The sequence below is a fragment of the Triticum urartu genome, chromosome 1, assembly GCF_003073215.2.
Source record: "Triticum urartu cultivar G1812 chromosome 1, Tu2.1, whole genome shotgun sequence".
Taxonomy (NCBI): Eukaryota; Viridiplantae; Streptophyta; class Magnoliopsida; order Poales; family Poaceae; genus Triticum; species Triticum urartu.
This window is the reverse complement of record NC_053022.1, coordinates 350,112,347-350,118,418: the sequence shown is the minus strand read 5'-3', so window position 1 is coordinate 350,118,418 and position 6,072 is coordinate 350,112,347.

Below are 6,072 nucleotides of genomic sequence, written 5' to 3'. Positions count from 1 at the left end.
CCTATGGGGGATCTCCACGGTCAGGTATCTGGCCGCCCGAAGCTTTGCGATATCATCCTCTATAACGGAGGAGGCCAACCATCGACCTTGAGGGCTAGGTCCGGACATGATGGGGAAGCTTGGAGCGATGGAGTCGAACCTTGGGTGCTAGAACTTGAGGTTGGAAAGGCTGAGGAGGGGTTTGGCGTAAAAAGACGGCCCTTGGTTCCTTTATAAAGGCACAGGGTATTGAACGCCTCCTCCTGAGCCTGAAGACTTGCCTATTCCTAAGGAATCTTTCCAACAGAACGGTTGGGTTACCCACGCTCGTATTGATGAGAATCTCGCAATAAGGGGACACGATCTCTGCTTCGACAAGACGTGCCAATAACAACCATGCCTCGAAACGTGGAACGGTGGGATAGGAAACGGTTCGAAATAAATAACCGGGCGAGCGTGATGTCATGTTATAAAAATTATCAGCAGATTGGACTCGTAAAATACTATGCTCTATGGTTGTGGTACTTATGTTACAGGTCCGGACACGATCATTACGTCCGAAGACTATCTTGGAGTTCGGAAGGAGGAACCCGCCTTGCAATGCCGAAGACAGATCTACGCGTCAGATACCTTGTCATTGAAGCCAGGTTCAAGGGCTGCTGAGGGAGTCCTGGACTAAGGGGTCCTCGGACGTCCGTCCTGTTAGCCATGGGCCGGACTGATGGGCTATGAAGAACACGAAGAGCGAAGACTGCACCCGTGTCTGGATAGGACTCTCCTTGGCGTGGAGGGCAAGCTTGGCGACCAACTATGAAGATTCCTTTCTTTGTAACCGACCATGTGTAACCCTAGATCCCTCATGTGTCTATATAAACCGGAGGGCTAGGTCCGTAGAGAGGCCGAATCCTGATAATCATAGCCAGACTAGACTTTTAGGGTTTAGTCATTACGATCTCATGGTAGATCAACTCTTGTAATACTCATATCCATCCAGATCAATCAAGCAGGACGTAGGGTATTACCTCCATAGAGAGGCCCAAACCTGGGTAAACATCGTGTCCCCTGTCTCCTGTTACCATCCACCTTAGACGCACAGTTCGGGACCCCCTACCCGAGATCCGCCGGTTTTTACACCGACAATCATGGCAACAACATAGGGAAAAGAAATATGCAGAACAATTATGATAATGCAACAGACACAATAAACACACGACAACAACTAAAATAAAGGAAGGCATCTGGAGCATCAGTCTCGAGGTGTTATACAGATGGTCCACGACGTCGGCCTGCGGCATGCCACCGAGGATCGTCTCTAGACGGTGTTGGTGACCAGCTGGTGGATGGTCGACGTCGACGCCAGCTACGACTCTCAGTTGGACCAGATGATCGTTGCCACCACCAACAAGTTCACCGTCATCAAGAAGCTCGTGGACGACATCGCTGTACTCCTCCATCCCGCACGCCCGGGATCCTCATTGCCTGCCACCCTAATCGGCCTCCATGGTCGGAACCTCTTTCAAGCACTAGTGGACCTGCGACTGCCCACCGACGCCACGAAGAATGTCCACCTGGAGGTCGCGCTCGCCGCGAGGCGCCTCACCCTGCAAGAATTCGTCAACCTACACATCCACGTGTATGAGCAAATCGTGTACATAGGTATCTACAAGGCCAGTGAGGACGCTACGACGTTGGCCTTCTTCAACCGGCTGGAAGCCTTGGATACCTTTGCTGAGAAGCACCTTGACCTCGCCACAAAAGCCACCGCTCCTTAGCCACCGGCCGGTGGCCCGGCGCACTGACTTGAGGAGGAGGAGGTCGTACGTTGATGGATGCATCTTTCTTCTTGCCTCTTGTAACCACCACTGCGATTGCATCATCGTGGCCTTAATTCTTATTATGCTATTGCATTCTCGTTCCACTCAATATAGACATGTGCGATCCCTTTGCTTAATTATATGCATCACTATAACTATTACTCCATCTGTCAATTTATAAGTTGTGCTGCCAGTGTTTGGGGCCGGTGCACGATCACGCACGTTCATGTGCATGCAGTTGCGCCGGGCGCGGCGCGACGATGTAGTTACCCGCTGCAAAACTGCCATGTGGGGGACGTGCCATTGACCATTGGGCGACAACAGTCGGTCATCCGGGTGCCCAATAAAGGATGCAAAGAGGGATCCTACAACAGCAAGGACCAGCTTGCCTATATACATTCAATGTTTTCCAAAAAAAGTGATATGATTTCTGTGAAACTTATAAGTCATGTATGTCAAATTAACCTCTGTGTAGTTGTTCTCGAATTAACCTCCGGGCCTTTTGCCGTGTATCACACACATCTTGTTAAGTTGAACCATTTATGTTCTCTTCCCTAATTGAAAACAGTTCATTTGACTGAACCGTATGCTGTATATCACACACACCTTGATCTGGCTGACCGTTTCTATTGCTTTCCCTAATAGCAAATCGTTCATTGGAGCGAACTGTATGCCGTATATCGCACACACATTGATATGGCTGCCCGTTTCTATTGTTCTGTCTAATCGCAAACAGTTCATCTGGATCAACCGTATGCCATGCATCGCACACGCAACTAAAATCTGAACCGTGTTTGATGGCTCCGCCATCGCAAACATTTTGCACCTTTTTTGACAGGTTTTTTTACACCATCGTTTGAGATTATTGTATCGCACACAGTTTCGTCGAAGGGTCTCTGATCGTAGTGTCGCGTTAGCAGCATCCTGCAGTAGTGCGGTCCACTAATCTGGGACGTGATGCCTATATACATGATCATTGCCTTGGATATCGTCATAATTATTTGCTTTTCTATCAATTGCCCAACAGTAATTTGTTTACCCACCGTATGCTATTTTCTTGAGAGAAGCCTATAGTGTAAACTAGGGCCCCGGGTCTATTCATATCATATTAAAACCAAAAATACCTTGCTACAATTTTCTTTTGTGTTTTAGGTAGATCTATTTATCAACTCTCATACAATTTAATCTATCTCAATACCGTTGAGGGATTGACAACCCCTTTACGCGTTGGGTTGCAAGTATTTGTTGTTTGTGTGTAGGTGTTGTTATAGTGTTGCTTGGTTCTCCTACTGGATTGATAACCTTGGTTTCATAACCGAGGGAAATACTTACCTCTGTTGTGCTGCATCATCCCCTCCTCTTCGGGGAAATACCAACGCAGATTACAAGTAGCAATGGTCTTTAGCAAGCTTTTGTCAAAGTGTCAAATCCAGCTTTTAACCGAATCAGCAAGCAAATAGTAATTCAAACACTTATAATAAAAAGACGTACAGGTACGAGGTCTTATGATTACAACATTGTATTTGCGCTAGGATCAAATAAGATATTAATTGTGCACTGGAAGTCACCCATAGAGATGTGCTTGTTACGGATCGAAGTGGGGGATGTGTTGAAATAACATCTTGAGCATCACGAGTCCTACATCAAGAATCAGTTGTCCTACCGCAGGACCTATCTATCGTGTGGGGTTGCCTCGATAATTAAGATAATTGTAGGATCGAAAGTAGGTCTAGAGGGGGTGATTAGACTACTTGACCAAATAAAAATCTAGCCTTTTCCCAATTTTAAGTCTTGGCAGATTTTAGCAACTTAGCACAAGTCAAGCAATCAACCTACACATGCAATTCTAAGAGTGTAGCAGCGGAAAGTAAAACATTGCATATGAAGGTAAAGGGAAGGGCTTGGAGAAGGCAAACGCAATGTAGACACGGAGATTTTTGGCGTGGTTCCGATAGGTGGTGCTACCGTACGTCCACGTTGATGGAGACTTCAACCCACGAAGGGTAACGGTTGCGTGAGTCCATGGAGGGCTCCACCCACGAAGGGTCCACGAAGAAGCAACCTTGTCTATCCCACCAGGCCATCGCCCACAAAGGACTTACCTCACTTGGGTAGATCTTCACGAAGTAGGCGATCTCCTTGCCCTTACAAACTCATTGGTTTAACTCCAAAATCCTGTCGGAGGCTCCCAAGTGACACCTAACCAATCTAGGAGACACCACTCTCCAAAAGGTAATAGATGGTGTGATGATGATGAACTCATTGCTCTTGTGCTTCAAATGATAGTCTACCCAACACTCAACTCTCTCTCACAGATTTGGCTATGGTGGAAAGATGATTTGAGTGGAAAGCAACTTGGGGAAGGCTAGAGATCAAGATTCTTGTGGTTGGATTGGAATGTCTTGGTCTCAACACATGAGTAGGTGGTTCTTTCTCAGAAAATGTGTAGTGGAGGTAGAGGCACGTTCTGATGGTTCTCTCTTGAATAGAGAAGGGGTGGAGGGGTATATATAGCCTCCACACAAAATCCAACCGTTACACACATTTGAACCAACTCGGTCAGACTGAATAGGTAAACTGGGTGAGACCGGTTCAATTCAAAATGTGAACATTAGGAATCTCGGTGGGACCGACATGGTCAACTTGGTGGGACCGGTGTGCTAGGGTTAGGGCAAAACCTCATCTCGGTATGACCAATTGCATGAACTCGGTGAGACCGATTTCAGCAATGAGCAAACAGAGAGTTGGTTAGGCAAACTCGATGGGACCGATCGCTCATTTCGGTAAGACTGAAACGTTACGAAGGGAAACAAAGAGTTTGCATTGCAAACTTGGTGGGACCGATCGCTCATTCTGGTGAGACCGAAACGTTACGAAGGGAAATAGAGAGTTTGCATTGCCATCTCGGTGAGATGGAGATACCTATCGGTGAGATCGAACTGATTAGGGTTTCTGGCAGTGGCTATGTCAAAGGAACTCGGTGGCGCCGGATAGATCAAATCGGTGGGGCCGAGTTTGACTTTAGGTTTAGGACATATTTGGATTTGAGAAAGTGGTTGAGGGCTTTCGAGCATATCACTAAGCATTTTGAGCAAGTAGACCATTAAGCAACACCTCATCCCCTTTTAATAGTATTGGCTTTTCCTATGGACTCAATGTGATCTTGGATCACTGAAATAGAAATGAAGAGTCTTGAGCCTTTGCCAATCTTCGTCCTTAGCATTTTGAGGGGTTCACATCTCTAGTCCATGCCATGCCAATCATTGAACTTTCTGAAATATTTAACTTAAATGGATATTAATTTAATGATCTATATGTTGTTATGAATTACCAAAACCACCCGGGGATTAGTTGCACTTTCAATCTCCCCCTTTTTGGTAATTGATGACAAGATATAGATCAAAGCTTCGACAAACAATAATATGAATGAAATACATCATCACTTTGAGAAGTATGTGATAAGCAAGAGCTCCCCCTAAATTTGTGCATTATTTAAAATTTGCTTTCGAATGCAAATGCACAGTCGATTAGGATCATAGGTCAGCTCTTCCATGTCACATACATCTTCTCGGAGCACTCAAAATGATAGAATATAAAGAACATGCACTCATCACCAAGGGAAACATGATTGATTATACACAAGTATTAAGATAACATCTTTCAAGCATGCATTAAAGCATAATGATCAAACACATGATCATAAGAGTATCTCATACACAAGCACAAGCACAAATATTGTAGCAAGCAAACGGTCAAACAACAAGTAGCAAGAGAAGCAACAAAAGGGCAAAACGCTCTCTCTCTCTCTCTTGAAGCCTAATGATCTATACACTTTCTCCCCCTTTGGCAACAAGTTACCAAAAAGCTTGAAAATGCATAGTGCTACGCGGCACTCTAGGAATGATCTTCAGGAGCTCCGGTGTGCGAACATGGCGCGGAGAGGAGTCTGTCTACAAAACCTTCTGATGATGTCTGAGGAGCTGGAGGAGTTGCAATTGGAGGAATAACTGGGGCAGTTGCTGCAGGTGCTGAAGTGGTAGTCCTCGTATCACTGACAACTGGCACAACTACAGACCTTTGTGCCCTTGGCACACGCTGAAAAGTGTTGGTAGTTGGTCTGTCACTCATGTCCTCAATCTCTTCCTGTAGCTTCTCAACTGTGGTCTGACGGTGACCTTCACATCTAGATCATGAAGCTTTGTCTCAAAGATCCTCTCAAGGCTGTCTTGATTTCGAGTCAGGGTGGTTAGTCCTTTCTATATTCTCACTGTTGCCTCAA